The following is a 20,285-nucleotide window of genomic DNA, read 5'->3' as shown; positions in this document are numbered from 1 at the left end:
TTATTTAGAAGCGTAAATTAGTGTGGATTACAATTATTTGAAACATTTTTCGGTATTTATAAGCTATATTTTTTACCAATTTTTTAAAAGCACTATCACCTAGTCGGCTAAATTGTACCACATCAAGTTGTATGGAACTTTACTAAAGGATTTTGAATTTTTGTTTTTAGTAAATCATATTTTGAAGTTATAATAGCGTAGTTATGTTTGACTAACAATAAATGAAAGCAAAAGACTGGCAAAGTAGATTAGGTACAAGTGTGCGTTACGATAATTGGAATTACAAAACTTGTACTCAAAATCGTGATAACGTGTAAAACAATATCGATTGTCTATGTTATTAACAACTGTTCCTTTTCGTTTCCTAATTTAAACAATCCAAATAGTTAAATTAATAATAACTCAGTAAAAATAAATTTTGGCAACAGTTCCTTATTTAGCCATTAGCTACACACAACTTCAAGTAGCTCATGCATTTTTTCTTGAATGAACGGTCTGAATCCAGGAAGATGTCGATGCCATGGTCGTTGACGTCGTTGTAAGTACGCATACATCGATACAAGGGGGCGCCCTTACCCAGGTTGGTTCTACAGTGGGGCAATCTGAATGTTTTTGTAGATNCTTATGAAATAGTAAGTTGAATAATGTATCTTTTATTATATACCATGGACATTAGCAAAAACAAAAGAAAACTATGTGTAAAATGGGATTGAAAAAAACTGGTCCAAATTAGCGGACTCTCCCTTATCATGTGTCAATGAGAAATATGGAAGGGTTAACCTCGAGGAATTCGATTTCGTGTCTCGATAGGAGCTAAAACCGGCGATACAATTGATTTGTGATTCATTGTAAACGCCTATGTAGGCTCATTAAAGGTGGACAAGAGTAAATATTAATATCATATACAGAGTGTTAGGTAATGGGTATATGAGCCGACACTAGCCCATGTTAACATGGGCATATAAATGGTATAATGAAGTCAAAAAATTGATATCTTCAGTTTAATTATTTTAATTTTCATACAAATCGGATTTTATAAAATTTATTTTGAATGAAAATTAAAAAAAATAAAGTGATGATATCTATTTATTANTCATAATCTATTTTAATATTAGGTGTATGAGATTGATATGTCCTGAATTGCATTATTTTAGTTTTGTCAATATTTACTTTTAGATTATTTTCGCTTAGCCATTTAATAACTCGCTTAACAGTTGTATTTATTTCAGTCTCTAGATAGTCCGCATCCCTTCCCTTTATAATTAGAGTAGTATCGTCAGCAAAGAGAATAGATTTGTGTTTTGTTATTTTGGGTAGATCATTGATGTATAATATGAAAAGAATAGGGCCCAGTATGCTTCCTTGCGGAACTCCACACCCATTTACCCTGTAATCAGATCTGTATGTCATTTTCATGTAGGAACGTTTTCTTTTTTCCAACTTACTTATTTCCACACACTGTTGCCTATTTTGTAAATAGCTCTGGAACCAGTCTTTAGCTGTTCCTCTGATGCCATAATTTTGAAGTTTCCGTATGAGCAGGTCATGGTCGACGAAGTCAAAAGCTTTGCTTAAATCAAAGTAAAGAGCTGCTACTGGTATCTTACTATCAAGACCTTCCATTATCGACTTGACTAGAGTAAAAATGGCTAAGGTTGTGTTATGATCTTTCCGAAAGCCATTTTGTTCCTGACTAATGATGTTGAATCTATCCATAAAACTACTCAGTCTAATATGCACTACCCGTTCGAACACCTTAGAAAGAATCGCCTTACTCGAGTAGGCGCACACCGTTGATTTTTCGTTGGCCGATAGTTTAGTCGGGCAGTTGATCAGTATGGGCATGTATGGGAGGGCGCACACTACGCCGATTCGATTTGGCCGATTCTTCATACAATTTAAAATCGGGCACAACTATCGGCCAACTAAAAATCACCGGTGTGCGCATACTTTAAACGAAGCGCATACCTAATGTATGAAGTCTTAGATCCATTTATTATTTTATTAACCATGATAATACATGATACTTTTATCAGATCAGAGATAGTCCATATTATTATAGAAAGAAACATACTTCTAGACTGTTGATAATATTATTGTTATTAAGTAGGTACCTGTAACACATTTACCTAAAACTTTAAACTTAAAAACTAAACTTTAAAAATTAATAAAAAACATCTACACGTCTAATACACACTTCGCGCTGAAATTAATGTAAAAATGTAAATATAATATTTACATAGTACAAACAGAGACAATGTTTTTCATTTTACAACAAAAAAATGTGTTTTACTTACGTTTTCAAGGTCTGAGGCGGATGAGTAGGTATGAAGATATAAAAATAAAAATTTAACAAACTAAATAGGGATTCGAGTAGCTATAATTTGGCGCGTGTTTCTCATATGAGATGCCTGATTGAAGTGACTTGCTGTGCTGCGCGTGCGTCGTTTCGCTCGCACACAAATGTATGTAGTTAATTCTGATAGGTACAGTCGAACTCATACAGATGGGTTCCGTACGTAGTGGCGAAGGTCGATTTAGCAAAGTACGTTTTGGCGAAAAACATTCATTGTGGTACGCCGGAGCGAAAGGCCACTGAATTGAAACACTCGTGGCCGAAAAAGTACTTTTGCTGACAATAGGTAACAATGTACAAAATAACATGATGTGTTTTGATGAAATTAAATTGTTACTAAATGTCATTGATCAAAAATAAAATCAAAACTAAGCTCTCCTAGGTCAGCAAAAGTAGGTACCTACTTTTTCGGCCGCGAGTGTTTCGCTTCAGTGGCCTTTCGCTCCAGCGTACCACAATGAATGTTTTTCGCCAAAACGTACTTCGCTAAATCGACCTTCGCCTCTACGTACGGGACCCCATACAGATACCACATTGAATTTGAGCACCCGCCCAAATAGCACCTGGCCTATTCCACCAATTAGCACCTATCAATAATTTCAGCAGGTGCTCTAACTTAGAGCCTCTAATGCCCGTTTTCACCATCAATCCCTAATTTTTAAGAGAGCGCTATGGTAACAATTAACATAAATTTTGATGTCATATGTATCACTTAAAAATTAGGGATTGATGGTGAAAACGGGCATAAGTGGAATAAAATTTATTTTAAACGACGATTCTTAATTTGAACATTTCGCAAACGGTTCCCTATCGAAAAATAATCTTAAAAGACCCTAAGTAATTTTAAAGACCTAACCAACGATACCCCACAGAATGGGGTAGATGACGAAAAAAATTACCCCACTTTACATGTAGGGGAGATGATTGATGATTTTTTTTCAGTCGTTGAGGTTTTCAGGACTTAAAAAAGCGGGGTCTGATTATAATTAAATCAGTTTTTGTCAGTTATAGATTTTTCTCACTATCCAGATTTGGCTTACCTAACCAGTGGGCTGAGTGTGAGTTTAAAAAATGTATGAAAATTTTAGTTTTTGAAAGTTTCCCGCTAGGGGCGCTGTACAATCCGTAATACTTTTACTATAAAAAAAAAACTCACACTAGGCCCTAGGGATTTCCAGGTTAGACTGTATTACCCCGAAGTGCTTACACTATAATCTATTTTTAGCCGTCATGTTTATCGTTAGTAAGTAGGTATCGTTACCAACTACCAACTTCGCAATGCAGACGGCGAAAAATGGAACCGAAAACAAAAATCATTCTTTCATGAAACTGAGTTGAAAAATGCACATATTTTTTATACAGTTTCTCTTTTAAAGTAATATAATCAATATTATTAGTGAGACAGAGGAATTTTGGGTTCTCACTTCTAATTAAAATGGCTAAACAGTTTATTGAATCCTGCGTAAGCGACGCCATCTAACGAATTTGCAAGATGGCCGCTTTGTTTAATGTCAGACAGAAGTCAGTCTCAGTTTACCAGATTTATTTATTTATTTATTTATTGNATTTATTTATTTATTTATTGTTTAAGATTTACCAACAACATATCAATTTACATGCATCGTTACATTATTAGAAAGCTAGAATCTAAAAGATATGCCTTTACAGGTAAATACAGCATTCAAGGAAAATAAGCTTGCCGACAGAAAAAAAAAGAACAGATTTTAACCAATTAATCTAGGTAGTTACACATAAAAGAAAAAAAAACAATTTTTAACAAAACAATCCAATAGTTAAATTAATAATAACTCAGTAAAAATAAAATTTGGCAACAGTTCCCTATTTAGCCATTAGCCATCACACAACTTCAAGTAGCTCATGCATTTTTTCTTGAATGAACGGTCTGAATCCAGGAAGATGTCGATGCCATGGTCGTTGACGTCGTTATAAGTACGCATACATCGATACAAGGGGGCGCCCTTACCCAGGTTGGTTCTACAGTGTGGCAATCTGAATGTTTTTGTAGATGGATGTCTTGGAATGTGATACGGAACAGCGAGATCAAGCCGCTGAAGCAGACCGGGACAAGTCAATCTACCATGAATGAGCTTGTGCAAAGACATGAGATCCAGTAGTTTCCGCCGACTCTCCAAGGAAGTCATATTGAAAAAAGAAAGTCTAGTGGAATAATTAGCACCTCGGGGACAGTCGCGACTTTTAAAAGCAAGGTATCGTGTAAAGTTTTTTTGGATGCGTTCTATTCTATGGGAGTGGACTTTGTAAGTTGGATTCCATGTGCTTGAGGCGTATTCTAAATTACTGCGGACTAGGGCATTGTAAATTGTTAGTAAAGTGTTAATATTTTTGAAACTTCCACACGTGCGTTTAAGAAAACCAAGCATTCGCCAAGAACGTGTCACTATATTATCTATATGCTCAACGAACCCCAACTTACGATCCAGCAACACACCGAGGTCACGAACACTGGACGCATCCCTCAAGGTTTGACCGAGCACAGTATAGGATGACTCGATACGATTCCTCCTTTTTGTAAATTTTATATGGACGCATTTCTGAGGATTAAGTACCATCCTGTTCACCGAGCACCATTTGCTAACGGCATCAATATCCATTTGCAGGAGAGATACATCGTCCTGGTTATTTATAGTCTTATATAATTTTAAATCGTCAGCAAAGATGGAACAACTGCTATGATTGATAACATCAGAAATGTCGTTAATAAATGTTAAAAAGAGGATCGGCCCAAGGTGCGAACCTTGGGGTACACCCGAACGAGCAATGTACTCATCCGATTTGAAACCGTGCACGGTAACACTTTGTACCCGGTCCTCAAGATACGAAGCCAACCAACGTAGAAGGTCCCCATGTATTCCATAGCATTTTAGTTTAACCAGCAAAATCCCGTGATCAACCTTGTCAAAGGCGCTAGAAAAATCGGTATATATAGAGTCTATCTGTAGCTGACCATCCACTGATTTGGTTATATCTGTAATATAATCCATCAGGTTAGTGACAGTAGATCTGTTTCTACAAAAACCATGCTGAAAATCAACTATGATATATTTCAAATACTCAGTCAGAACAGGGCAAATAATTCGTTCAAATATCTTGGGGATTATACTTATGATTGAGACCGGCCTATAATTAGTAATGTCTTCCCTACTACCTTTTTTATGAATGGGTATGACGTTTGAATGCTTCCATTTAGAAGGGAAAATACCTGACCTCAGAGACTGTTCAAAAATGATTTTTAATGGTAATGTTAAGTATTGTGATGTTTTTTTTATAAATAACGGGGGTATCCCATCGGGTCCGGGGCCCTTGCTTTCATCAATTGACCTCAATAGTTTTAGGATCTGATGCTCAGTTATTTCCACATTGCTAAGAGAGAACTGTGGATATCTATCTATCAAAGTCGGGAGCGTTGAAAAATCCGGCTGAGTAAATACCGAGGAGAAATGGGTTGCGAAAAGATTACAAATTCCCTGACCGTTGTCCGAAGTTTTCCCGTTCAAGTGCATTTCTTCTGGAATACCAGTAGAATCACTGTTATTTTGACGAACAAACGACCAAAACTTTATTGGGTTTTGCTGTATGGACGCCTCTGTATATTTAACGTAGTTAGAGTAACATGTTGACAACAAGGATTTGATGCGGCGATTGCATAACTTAAGTTCTAATCTATCTCTAGGATTTTTATAGATCTTAAACTTTCTATGAATCTTGTCCTTTTCTCTTATCATCCTTATTAATCCACGAGTGAACCATACCGGATATTTCGAACTACGAGGACATGTAGCAGGAACAGTTTCCTCGATGACAGTGTAAATGATTTGATAAAATTTTGAAACCGTAGCATCGACACCACCCAACTGGTCCAGCTCAGAGACCCAGTCAATTTGACTTAATTTAAGATTAACCGAAGAATAGTCCGCCCTCCTGAAATTGTGTGTAGCAAACATTTTCTTTTTTAATGATGTTATAAAACAATCTTTGATTTCGATTTCTAGTGCTGGGTGATGAGAATCAAGTCTACTTAAAGGACATTGACATTCCGAAATACTCAAATTACTCGAATTACATAAAACAAGGTCTAGGATCCTGTTGTTATAATTTTTAACATAATTGTACTGAGACAAATCATTCAGAGACATAAAGTCAATCAGTTGATGACCCAAGGCACAGTGATAGTTTGAAGGAGCTAATTTATTACCATCTGAACTTATTGTCCAATCTATAAAACCTAAGTTAAAATCACCCAAAATGACAGTATTACTATTATTATATGACTGCATCACTGAACTACAGTTCTCGAGATACACCTCCAAGGTATTTGTTGTCACTGGAGGGGGCAAATACACCACACAAAAGAAGTACTCAACATATTTATCGCAAACTTTTGCTTTCACTGAAACCCACAGGTCCTCATAAGTGCTCTCGTAGTCATTCATTCTTTTTGAGCTTAGGGACTTGGAGACGGCTATAAGGACTCCACCGCCACGTTTATTCGTCAGACACGTTGAGTTGCGGTCACGTCTATAAACATGGTAGTTATTGCCAAACAGCTCACCATCCTTTATGGTATCATCCAACCATGTCTCAGTTCCCACAATAATATCGAAGCTATTAGACAATATTGCCAATTTTATATCGTTCGTTTTAGTCTTCATGCCTCTAAAATTTTGATAGTACACTAGGAATTTTGTTACTGACACACGGACACAGACTACTTAGTTTAGCTACAACTAGCCTATTCACAGGCCAGCTAACGTGTCATGACATTTAATAAGTTTAGCAGGAGCCTGATCATCTTTACGTACGAATATCCTTCCATTGCGTATCCATACGTATTTATAATTTTTGTCGCGCGCTGTTTTTCTGGTACTTGCATGTAACGCTTTGTTAAAGGGAGAAAGGTGCTCGGATACAAAAACCGGTAATTTTTTGCCACCGTACCCAAGAGAAGAGGTGTTGAGTTTATCGTTCTGGTTAGCCTTGTTGAATCTAGAGACTGCAGCCAGTATTTCGTCTCGCTTCTTGGTCGTTTGCAGTTTTATTATAATTGAACGTGGTCGTTCACTTTCTTCATGCAACTTTCTAACCCTGGTACTGGTGAGGACATCAGAGTCCAATAGCGGAACAGATACAGCTGTGCATAGTTGACGAGCAACAGCTAGTAAATTCTCGGTATTTTTCTCAGGGACGCCATTGATTTCAATGTTTCTTTCACGGGAATGTTGCTCAATAAGATTTATTCTATTTGTTAGATCGGCCACCTTACCCGTCAGTATCGAGTTTTCCTTACTTATCAGGGAGACTTTCTCTTGAGAATCTTTCAAATCTGCCTTCAAACGGTCGTAATCTGCACTGAGAAACTCCAAACCCTCGCGAAGCTCCCTCAAAGCAGCCAGTTCCCTCTTAATTTCGTTAAACTCTTTGGTAAAATGCATCTTTACTGCCGCCTCTACAGATTCCGCGACAGAGCACTGGATTTCCTTCCGAATGGTAGAAAGCAGGGCGTCGTCGGCCATAGGAGACGGAGATGAAACGGACGGCGACGAATCACTAAGCCGTCTATCCGCCGCAGGTCTCCTATGAGTCACATTACAATCCTCAGTGGCCCTGTCGGAAGCACCAGGAATAGGATGCATGCGCTGACCTTGAACAGGAGTGTTTGTGTTGTCCATCTTCCTTTGTTTGCCTTTGCAGGCGGGGCACTGCCAACTATCCTTTTTTTCTCTGCTCATAAGTGTAAAAATCTTGTAAGAGTAATTAACACATTCAATCTCATAAGTTCCATCGCATTGACAACAAACCAAAAACTCGCGATTTGTTATTTTCTTCGCGCAAGCCGCACAAACAGCAGATTTACTCGGCGGCATAATTGCAGTTTTCCGTCAACCAAAAATGTGTTCTAATGCGTAGCAATAGGCAAGTTACTCAAAGCAGCGTCGGAATGCCACCCGAGCCCGGTCCAAGCGAAGCCGATGACTCGTACTGTGTATGCCGCGAGAAAAAGGTCGTAACCGCCGGGCAAACGGCGTCGCTTACGCGTTCGGTCCAACACTTGTCACCTTTAGAATGATTGTGCGTTATTTTGTTCACTGGATTATTTATAATTAAGAAATAACGTTTATCACAGTTCACTAATCACAAATCAATGCATGGGTCCCGATCAATGTATAACTATGAACAAATTGTAACTATTATTAAGACTGGTAGCGAAGATTATACTAGTAAANTGTATGGATGCCTCTGTATATTTAACGTAGTTAGAGTAACATGTTGACAACAAGGATTTGATGCGGCGATTGCATAACTTAAGTTCTAATCTATCTCTAGGATTTTTATAGATCTTAAACTTTCTATGAATCTTGTCCTTTTCTCTTATCATCCTTATTAATCCACGAGTGAACCATACCGGATATTTCGAACTACGAGGACATGTAGCAGGAACAGTTTCCTCGATGACAGTGTAAATGATTTGAATAAAGAAAAGTTAATATTTATTGAAATTACCTATTTATTTACGATAATAGCTACTTTTCAGACATTCCTAAGTACCTACTTAGTTTTCTTTTGGTGTAATGGAAATACATTCTTATTAATTTGTTTCTTTATTGATATATTTTTTTTATTTTTAGTTACGTACTTATTTTGTTGACCATTCTGATCAACCGTGTGTATCCAAATCTCAAAGATTATCCACGTGGGTTGCCCGACACACCGGCAGAGTGGATGGAAAGCAATCTCATGTCACATAGACAGGCTGACAGACAGTCTCACATCTTATTAAATTTGCATGGGTTCAGTCGAGTCGTGAGCTAATCTATTTTGTATGGGAAAAGTAGGGTGTGGTGTCATGTCAACGTGACAGTTTGAACTTTATCCCGTTAAGTGGTAAGCAATAAGGGTCAAAATCAAACTGGATCTGTCAGGTTTAATGTACGCGTTGTACTAAAAGTTAAAAATTTATCTGCGGGTTTTCCTGAGAATTAGGGGTAAAGTTCAAAACAATTACTTACGCCAATATAAATTTTCAGCTAACAATAAAAATAGATACTTACTTATTCAACTTATTTTTGCATTTTGCGAGTTGTGGGTGTTGTGTCCATTTTGGGTGTTTGTAATCACAATGTTGAATTCAATTCAGAAATGAAGTTTTCAGGTTAATTGTTAAAATTTTAAGTGAGATATCAGGCAGATCTCATAAATTGATACCTATTTGCAAACACTAACCTATAAATAGTTAGCATAGTTTTAGTTGACCAACAACAGGAGACTAAAGCAACAAAAGTATAAAAATTAAGAGTAAAAATTATAATTATATTTCCTGCGTTAAGTGTGTTTGTACCGCGTACACACTGCCCTAAAAAGGGCAAAACACTGATTTCCAGCGCAAATTTAGACCTTGAAGGTATTTTAACCATTATTACCACATGTTTTTATTACAAACGTCAAAAATACAGCAGTCACTTACTGTTCCAGTGAGAATTACGATCTCCAGGGACCCCTAAAAATAAGTACGACACGTGGCGGGTCCGCTCCAGTAGGGTTGCCATCTCTACAATTTGAGAACCAGGACAAAACTCGTGAAAACCCCGGATTTTAGAGCCTAGAACCCGGATATGTCAACAGATTTTTATAAAAATTTGTCGCATCGCTCGGTATTGGCCTAAGACTTAATATTTTAATGCCCGGACACCAAAAGAATCCCCGCCCGGACGCCCTCTAAACTAGGAAAAATCCAGGGAAACCCGGACTGATGGCAGCCCTAGTTCCACGTCACTTAGCAGTTTATGACAGACTCCGTTTCTATTTATTTTTCACGAAATATGTTTCTGTTATACGTTTTACGGCTGGGAATGCCCCCAGCTAAGCGTCCTAAGTTATTGGGAGCGTGTTCTAAGTGACATAAAATGTAGGACATAATAATAAAGTTAGCATGATAGTAAAATGTTTTCGAAACATCAAAGAGCAAAGTTTTATCTCTAACTAGCTGACCCGGCGAACTTTGTTCCGCCTTAATGGCAATAAATAAGTAGACTTTTTTTTTTAAATTTCGAACGGGATAAAAAGTATCCTATGTCCTTCTCCTGGCTCTAAACTACCTCCCTGACAATTTTCAGCTAAATCGGTTCAGCCGTTCTTGAGTTATAAGCGAAGTAACTAACACGACTTTCTTTTATATATATAGATGTTTACGATAAATAGTGAAATATCTACTTATCTTCGACTTTAGTCTAATCTGTCCCCGGTAATCTTAAAAAGGTCTAGTAAAATAATGTTGTTTTGTAGTATTTTTTCTCTACTAAGTTTATCTCAATAGTTATTAATTTTGAATTCGGCTTTAACGAACCTTCCATAATACTCTTTTTTACACTCTTTTTCTACACTTTCCGACGCGATACGGGCTCTATTTGTATTTTAGTCAAAACCTATTCCAAGTCCAAAATTGATAGCTCGCATTGACTTTGACAAATAGGTAATTAAATTCCAAAAATATCCGAAAACCGTTACAAGCGTAAGACCCACCAGCCACCAGCAAAGTAATTTGTAAATTATTTCTGGCGCAGCAACGCCTATTAGGCTCCTTGAACTGGCTGTCGACTTCTTTCAACATCTATTTAAAAGCTACTAAAAGCCACCCTAGCCATATTAGTCAGATTATCAAACCACTGTATTAGTAACCTTATTACAATGCAATACAGATCAATTAAAAACACTTGACAGCAACGGTAACATTGTTGATGCATCACTGTGTACTTCTCAGAACGACTCCACCAAAGTTACTTGATCCCTCTACTCCCCCGATCTCTAGATTTCAGGAACGATTTATGCCTACAAATATACAGGGTGGAAACGATAAGTAATCGATTCGTTTATTTCTGAACTATCCAAAAACTGGTTACCGCTCCTGAAAGAGCTTCACGAGCTCTATCAAACAGTATCAACCGGAAAACAATGTTTTCTATAAATAATTTTAAATAAGAATGCAATAAAATTCATGAGTTTATTTTCAGTTTATTATTTAATAAAAATAATTAACACCTATTTATTGTGTGGCTGTACTAAATGTATGAAAGCTGTGAAAGAAACATTGAATTTTCGGATAGATCCAGTGCTCGTGAAGCATTCCAGGACCAGAAACCAGTTTCTCGATATCTTGTATAGTTAAGAAATAATCGAATGATATCACTTATTGTTTCCACTTTTGAAGCCAAACCTTAACTTTGAACTCCTCCTATGTTCTTCTGATTAAATTCGATGCGGGTCCAATGACAGTTTAACTTTCCCCCGAAACAAACTTTATTCACTGGTTGGGCTTTTATTGTTAATCAAGCTGTAGTAGATCTTAGTTACACAGGAGTTGCAGCGGTGGGAACGAGAGATGGTATCTGGGAATAGTTCTTCTTATCGTTTCCACCCTGTGTAAAAGATCTTTTTATAATGGTCCGTGATGCACTGCAGACGGTTGTTATGATGGCGGCATCAAAGGCAGCAAGCGCCGACATATTTTTAAGTGGGAGATGGATGGGGGCTATTTACAGATTATCGGAAGTTGAGTGCCATGCATAATCTGTAATGTGATTTGTAATCAGGAAACTTAGATTAGAGTGGAAACATTCGTTTAGAACTGCTTGCTAGATGCCAAAAGAAAATATAAATTTGTATTCTCAGTAAAGTTGTCAACTTAGATGTNTTAGATGCAACGGTGTATAAATCAATTAGTTATTTGTCGGTCTGCCCTACGGTCTATGTTTCGGTTAATTTTAGAGACTTTGACAAGATTTTCTTGAATGATTTTAGCTCTGCGAAACTTTAATTCCGTACCTCTAGCATGAACAACTTTCGTCTTCGAATCGTTTGCGTATTCGATAAAATTCGATACTCAATCTTCGAATTAAACGATAACGTGACAATTTTGACTCTCAAGATAAGTTTCGTGCAACCACATCTCATACTAAGTTCACTTTACGACACGTTCACAAGGGCGCTGTTGTAGTTCTCTTACTAAGTCTTTTGATGGCGATTCGAGGACGCAAACGATTTGAACTCGAAAGTTTTTCGTGCTAGCCGTACCGAAATAACTTATCGCCAGAAACTCGAAAAGTTACAGTTATATTCAAATGTTTCTATCCAAAATTTTCAAGGATAAGCGATCGTTACCTAGTTACTTTCCTATCGACAAAACTATTCCTACCGTCTCTAAATCATTCCAAAGAGGAAACGAGTGAGCTATTGCAAATCTGAACGTCGCGACTGTCGGCAGTAGGTACCGACCATGCGAGGAGACGAAAAGAATCGATAAATATGTGACTTACACCAACAATCACCAGTTAATCTGTTCAATTCCTGGCAAAGTAATTTATAAAACTATAGCTTCTGCCCGCGGCTGAAAAATTTCATCAAATTCCAGAGTAATAATCATCTGCACACAAACTTTCGGGCTTTTATCATAAGTAGGATATTATATTTTAAAAATTAAGTGGCACGTAGTACAAACAGAACTATCCATTTTGAACGACATGATTCACGTTCACAAGGTTTGACTAATGCCACAGAATAATAATAAGTACTTAGGTCTCTAATACAGGGTGACACACGAACCAATCACAGAGCTCTATTCAACGCTGTGCGTTCGAGTTGCTGCTTCACTCAAGCAAGCATCGTTGTGAATACGGGCGTAAGTGAGAAACTTAACTTTTGAAAGTTGGAAAAAATTCAGTCGAGAATAGGGTAAAAGTGGTATGCAGGATAACGTTGACTCTATGTAAAGTAGACTCCAAAGGAGGCGAGCGCAGTCGTCCTCGGCAGAAGGTATGCATAATGCATCCCTCCACAAAAAATGCTTGCTCCCAGATCGTGTGCCTTTGCTGAGCTGGAATACCCAAGGGTTGGCAGTTTGAGCCTGACGTTTTGACTTCCAGTGGAAATTCCCTTTAGGAAAAAATAACAGAAATCGATCAATACGAAAACTAAACTTTTTATTGATCAAAGAGGTTATTTACAGTCAGCGACAAATAGTTAGTGACACCCAAAGTAGCCAAAAAAATTCCAAAACGTAGGTTGTGTTGTTTGTCATTTTGACGATTTGTTTGCTGATGGTACCATGTTTCACGTTTATTTAAAACGATAGATTTTATTTTTTTCACACAAATTACACCTGGTTTCATTTAGGTGTTTTAGCAAAATCTAATAGAAGATGTATGTGTCCAACCATACAGTTTTGGAAGATGCTCTCCTAGTTTTATCGCAAGTGTGTTAAAACTTGTTACATAATAATAATATTTAGAACATCTATTGGTAAATAATACACAGGTAAATATTTGACTAATGGCTCAATCTGTTGACACATTTACAACAATTAATTACCCATTTGATTTATCGCTGACGTAGATTGACCGTTCCTTTTTCATGTTTGCTAAACATTATGGTAACACATAATTATGGTTGTAAGCTTTAAAATCGCGTGTTTACAGTAACGAGTTAAGAGTGGGATTTGACACCATGGTGGCTGACTTTTTGAACCACCGTATAGGTGTCTGATTATATCGGAAGCTCCCTACCCTATTGTAAGGACCTCAATCAGACCCACCAGTGTAACTTTACAGAAAACTTAATACGAGACAATTATTATTGTTATCAGATCTGAAATAATAAAATAACAATCAACCTAGAAAAGGGAGAGCTTTGAAGACGGATTTTTCAGATTGTAGGTTCCGGATCATTATCATCATTTTAGCCACAGGATGTCCATTGCTGAACATACGCCTCCCCATGATTTCTAAATTTGCAAGAAAGCACTGGCTGGATGCAATGAGGGCTATCGTTTTTATACTTAACAGTTGGCACCCCTGGCGATTGACAGGACCTTACTCTACAGTGGCGCCATCTTGATGAGTGCAAATGCGATAGTCCTCCTACCACTTTAGCGCTCACCAGCCGGCGCCACTGTCTTCGCTACTAGCAAGTGACAGGACCGTACTCTACAGTGGCGCTAACTGGCGAGTGCTAAAACGATAGCCCTCATTGCAAGCCGCTACCGCCGATCTGGAAATATGATATTTAGAAAATATTTCACTGGTTGGAAAATTCGTCTCCGCTCTCGTGTTTACTACGCGCTGGCGTAACGCGTACATTTCATACGTACGCGTAGCATTCTAGATTAATATTGCACTACCTGCAATTTATCGTCAATGTTCAATACCGAGTAACTAGCCTTTGTGGCGGTGACGGTGTAAATTATTGTATGATTTATGGATATCTTTGAATGGGACTAAATTTTGTTTATATACGTTTTTAGTTTACAGTTGTATGTAATAAATAGAATGATTGAGGAAGGTTAGTGCTGAGAGATTGATGAAGGCTCATGTTCAAATCAAATACATAGAAATGATACTAAGTTAAGAGTGCAAGTCAATTGATATAAGTAAGTTAACAAGTGTCGTTTTTGTAAGTTTTTCTTGTGAATGCTACGATGTAACCTTGTTGGTGATCAAAGAAATAAAATCAAAGTTTAAAATCTAGTTTTATATGACCTTTTTCCTTATTAATAAAGATCTCAATTAAGTGCTTACCTATTTAGTTTTTTTGTTGGTCAGAGCAGATGTCAGTCAAAGTCCTACTTATGTAGACTTTTTCAGATTAGAGAACGTGTTAAGTATTGAAAATACTTAGGCTGCGTTGCACCATCTTACTTTAACTTTAACAAACGTCAAAAATCTGTCAGACTCCATACAAAAAACACGGTTATCGTTATAGTTAGGTGGTGCAACTCAGCCTTACTGTATACCTGAAAGTTAATAGTAACAAAGATTTCAGAAAGACTCGTATTAGGTAGGCAAAAAAACTATTTATCTACATCAATTTTATTAAGTTCTAAATAAACTCTAAAGCACATAAAATATAATAAAACTTGTAAATGTTAATCTCGAACATCTGGTGCGACAGTGGCCCAACAAATAAAAGCAATTTTTTCTCGCATCGCAACATGTTGCAGCGAACAGCGACGGTGGCGCCGCCGCGTACTATAAATCAGATCGACGCGAAGAAACAAGAACTTTCATTTCGTTCCAAGTGCACTTTACCCCCAGCGCGGTACGAGACGTTCTCGAACGATACTCTATGTTGAACGGATTCGATTTTAGGTAAAACATTGTGATATTAAAGAGACCACTAAAAATTAAATCATTTTACATTCATTTTTAACAAAAAAAAATTCTTTATAGAAACAACCGTATTTGTTAGTGCTTCAAAACGCATAGTAGTAAAAACTCAATCACTCAATTTAATTATTTATTTTATTTTGTTTTATTCAGAAAACAAACAGCTTACAAATATATAATTTAATAGTAAAATAAGCTTTTTTCTATCGGGCAAAAAATTTTTAAAAATATGTGGAAGGAAAAATAATAATATCTTACTATTAAGACTAATTTTGTATAGGCACACTATTGTTTCAAATAAATATTATAATAATTTCAAAAGTTCCGTGCGAGACGCCATTTTGTAAATATTTATCCATTTTCCTGTATTATGGGATTTTAAATTTTAATGTTACTTACTTGCACATAAACCTGTCTGGCCTTTGGTGCTAAAGCGTCGTAAAAATGCAGTAAGCTTTAGTGCAGCGACGACAAAAGACAAACAGGGGCGATATTTTATAAGTCGTTAAGATACGTGGTAACCTCGATCGAGTTCGCAGTTCGATGTTTACCCCGTTGTAGGGCAGTGTGCACACTGCGNTCCGTATTGCTATGATACAGGTTGGCTAAATTTGTTGACATTTTCAAAAATGCGCACAGGCTATATGCTACGCGCAAAATGTCTGAAAACAAACTTTTTCGTAATATCTACAATTATAAAATATATGTACATTTTCACTATCAGACGTATTGCTAATACCGACTGTCTTTTTTTTTGACACAGCAGAAATGGCCTCCTACGCAGTTGCTACACTTTCGACCGTTACTACACACCTAGTCGGGTTCAGAATCATACAATCTAACGATTTTATAGGGTTTTTGCCGTATTGCTATGAGACATGGTTTTGGTCGTGGGCTCTCGTACTATATCGTTCTTGTTCAAATCAAATACATAGAAATGATACTAAGTTAAAAGAGTGCAAGTCAATTGATATAAGTAAGTTAACAAGTGTCGTTTTTGTAAGTTTTTCTTGTGAATGCTACGATGTAACCTTTTTGGTGATCAAATAAATAAAATAAAATAGAAGTTAAAAATCTAATTTTATACGACCTTTTTCCTTAATAAAGATATCAATTAAATATTCACCTATTTAACAGACGTCAGTCAAACGAAAGTTACATGTCCCACTTATGTAGAATTTCAGGCGAAAGAACATGTTATCACAAATACGTATTGTATATCTGAAAGTTTACAGTAACAAAAGTTTCAGAAAGACTCGTATTAAGTTACAACAAACCTACATTAATTTTATTAAGTTCTAAATAAACTCTAAAGCACATAAAATATCATAGAACTTGCAAATGTTAATCTCGAACATCTGGTGCGACAGTGGCCCAACAAATAAAAGCAATTTTTTCTCGCATCGCAACATGTTGCAGCGAACAGCGACGGTGGCGCCGCCGCGAACGATAAATCAGATCGACGCGAAGAAACAAGAACTTTCATTTCGTTCCAAGTGCACTTTACCCCCAGCGCACGGTACTAGTCGTTCTCGAACGATACTCGATGTTGAACGGATTCGATTTTAGGTAAAACATTGTGATATTAAAGAGACCACTAAAATTAAATCATTTAACATTCATTTTTAACAAAAAAAGATCTTTATAGAAACAACCGTAGTTGTTAGTACTTCTGAAACGCAAGACTCAGTAACACAATTTAATAATAAGCTTTTTCTCTCGGTCAAATATTTTTTATAAATTCATGTGGAATGAAAAATACTAATAATTAAGTTACTTACTATTAACACTAATTTTATAAATGTATAGGCACACTATTGTTTCAAATAAATACAAACATTTATTCAAAAGTTCCGTGCGAGACCCCATTTTGTAAATATCAGTACCATTTCCCTGTATTATTTGATTTAAAATTTTAATGTTACTTACTTGCACATAAACCTGTCTGGCCTTTGGTGCTAAAGCGTCGTAAAAGTGCAGTAAACTTTAGTGCAGCGGCGACAAAAGACAAACAGGGGCGATATTTTATAAGTCGTTAAGATACGTGGTAGCCTCGATCGAGTTCGCAGTTCGATGTTTACCCCGTTGTAGGGCAGTGTGCACACTGCCTTAAACGAGTAGCGTTGTAAGACCGGTAGTAGTAGTAGGTACCAAAATACCACTAAGTATTCCGAGCAAGTAAGGTACCTAATTCCTTGCCGGTTCCAAGATAAAATTAATTGTAGTTAACCCATTATAGACTAGCGGTCCCATATGGTACCACTTTTTTGTGTGTTTTAATTTGGCTCTATACATTAACATGTAAAAAGATGCAGTGCTCTGATTGATGCAAGTAGTAGCCAATAGATATGGTCTATGCTTCTAGGAATAAAAATTGACAGTTATTCTTTTCAGTTGTGTGTAATTGTTGATTGAAATGAGCGCATCAAAATTTTCTCTTGAAAATTGACGCGCCATTCAAGTAAGTGATCATATTTTTTTTGTGTGATAGTGAAATACTGATTTTGTTACAATCTTGTATTCTCCATGAGTGCTCTTATTGTGAAATGGTGTAAAGTTACGTCGATAGGTAATAAAAATGGGAAATATTGTATGTCAAAATTACTGGTACCGTACGGTACCGCTAGCCGCTTACCGTGTCTTTTTAATTATTTTATGATTTTTAGTTTTTACTGTATTTATTGGGAAGTGTGTGATATATTCAATGGTATATAAGGTATACAGGAAGATAAAGTAAAATAGTTTCCCATACTTTACAAAACCATGGGTTTTTATTTATTTTAGATGTAACTTACACGAAACATTGGCAGTTTTGGAGGACGATGAAGGTCCCAAGACGAAGCAGATATTTATAGAATGAACTCAAGATAGTTGCAACTCTCGAACAATATTAGAGTATAGAAAATGTAACGTGAGACGATGTGCAGCGTGCAATGCCAAGCTCCATTCCAAATTTTTGAATATTCAAAGATAAAAATGAATATTGCTTACCCAATATACAGTTTTTTTACATTTAATATAACTTCTGTTATTTGCTTGTATATTAATACATATTATAATAATAGTAAAATATATAATTTACCCCATTTTTATAAACTCCATGATAAAGTTATGTTTTAACCGACTGACACGGTAAGAGGCTAGCGGTACCATATGGTACCAGCATTTTTTTTCTAGATTACAGGTCGGATTATTTTTTTAATGCTTGTATAGCATTATGTAGACCATAATTATGAACCTAATTCAAAAAAACAAAAATCTGACACTTTAGGAAAACTCAGTCTATAATGGGTTAACCAACTCAATGTCACACAAAGAATGATTTCGGAACGAAGAGAAGCCTTCGTCATCATTTCCACTGCTGGACGTGAGCCTCCCCCAAGGATCAGTACCTCTTAGGACTTTTCTCATTCAGGTAATGCCAGCTGTGTGCTTAACATGGGTCGTTCGAGAGAGACGTTACCTTACGCTTTTGGAATCCCTTTGGCGATGAAGCTGTAAATCCTGGCTACTAGTCTTTGTCTAGAATCCAATAGTGACCTCCCAAGCAAAAAAATTAACGGAGCAAGGGGGTCATTTTAGTGGGTATAACTCGTCATTCTGTTTTGGTGAGCCCAACATAGTCTTCTCTACACAACATAATAATAATATGGGAAGTTATACAGTCTTATTCATTTTTCCCCTTCTAAAAAAGTAGGAGCGAGTTTATTGCGCTGCTTCTTCTCAGCACTGGCCCATTTATGGTCCCGAAGCAGTGGTAGGGTTAATATTGGGACGTGTAAAAGCGCGTTTTAAAAGCCTATTTGCAAAAATAAATGAATTTTATGAATTTTTATTTTGTGGTGAAATACTCGTAATCCCTTTAAGCTAGTTTTAATTCTTATGCCCAAAGATAATTAATCTAGGAACGGGTCTTCTGTGCCTCTATCCTGTGTGCCACTCCGGTCCGTCCCGGCACAGAACAGTTGCGTCCGATTGTTTTTAACGTGCCCTAAATGGGCCGGGGGAACTTCGCTCGTTCTTCGTAATGGAAGAATCTGAAAAGCACTCGAAACTTTGTCACGTTTTTGTCACTCAAACTACGTGAGGTGGACCGTTGCAAATGGAATGCATTAAGTGTTTTTAGCTTGTATTTGAAAAATAATAAAAATGTTAGTCTGTACGCTTTTTGTTCATCTTTCATCGAATTTTTCAGCAGCTAATGAAAAATTCGATGTGAATTCAGGCATCAAAGCTTTGTATTACAAAACGATGATGAAAGCTCTAAGTACAAATTAAAATTCAAAAAAATGCTATTTGAGGGCGCTTTCACAAAATGTCAGAAAATATGATTTTTCAAAACGAATAGCTATTGGCTGACATTAAGACGTTTTTTCAGTTAGATATGGTTTATTTATAGTTATAGTTACAAAATTTTAATAATATCTTGTGGTGTATTGTTATTTAATTCAAAGGTTGATTTCATTTTTGCCGAAAAGGACTAATGCCCGTTTTCAAGAGTTTTGAACAACTAATAAAAACGCTTTTTCCTAAATGACTGACGGATATCGTAGAGACCTGAAAGTTGGAAGGTGTGTTCTTTTTATGACGTAGGCATCTCATAAGAAAAGATTTTCCGAAATGGGGTCATGAAATGAAGGGGGTGAAAAAAGGGGGCAAAGTTTGTATGGGACAAAGTGATTCCTTGGTTCAATCTACTTAAAATTTAGTTTAACAATACCTTAATATAATTCATGAAA

The sequence above is a fragment of the Ostrinia furnacalis genome, unplaced genomic scaffold (genome assembly GCF_004193835.3).
Source record: "Ostrinia furnacalis isolate ACB-3 unplaced genomic scaffold, ASM419383v2 OfSCF0208, whole genome shotgun sequence".
Lineage (NCBI taxonomy): Eukaryota > Metazoa > Arthropoda > Insecta > Lepidoptera > Crambidae > Ostrinia > Ostrinia furnacalis.
The sequence above is the reverse complement of the archived record's forward strand: the minus strand, read 5'-3'. Positions refer to the sequence as shown.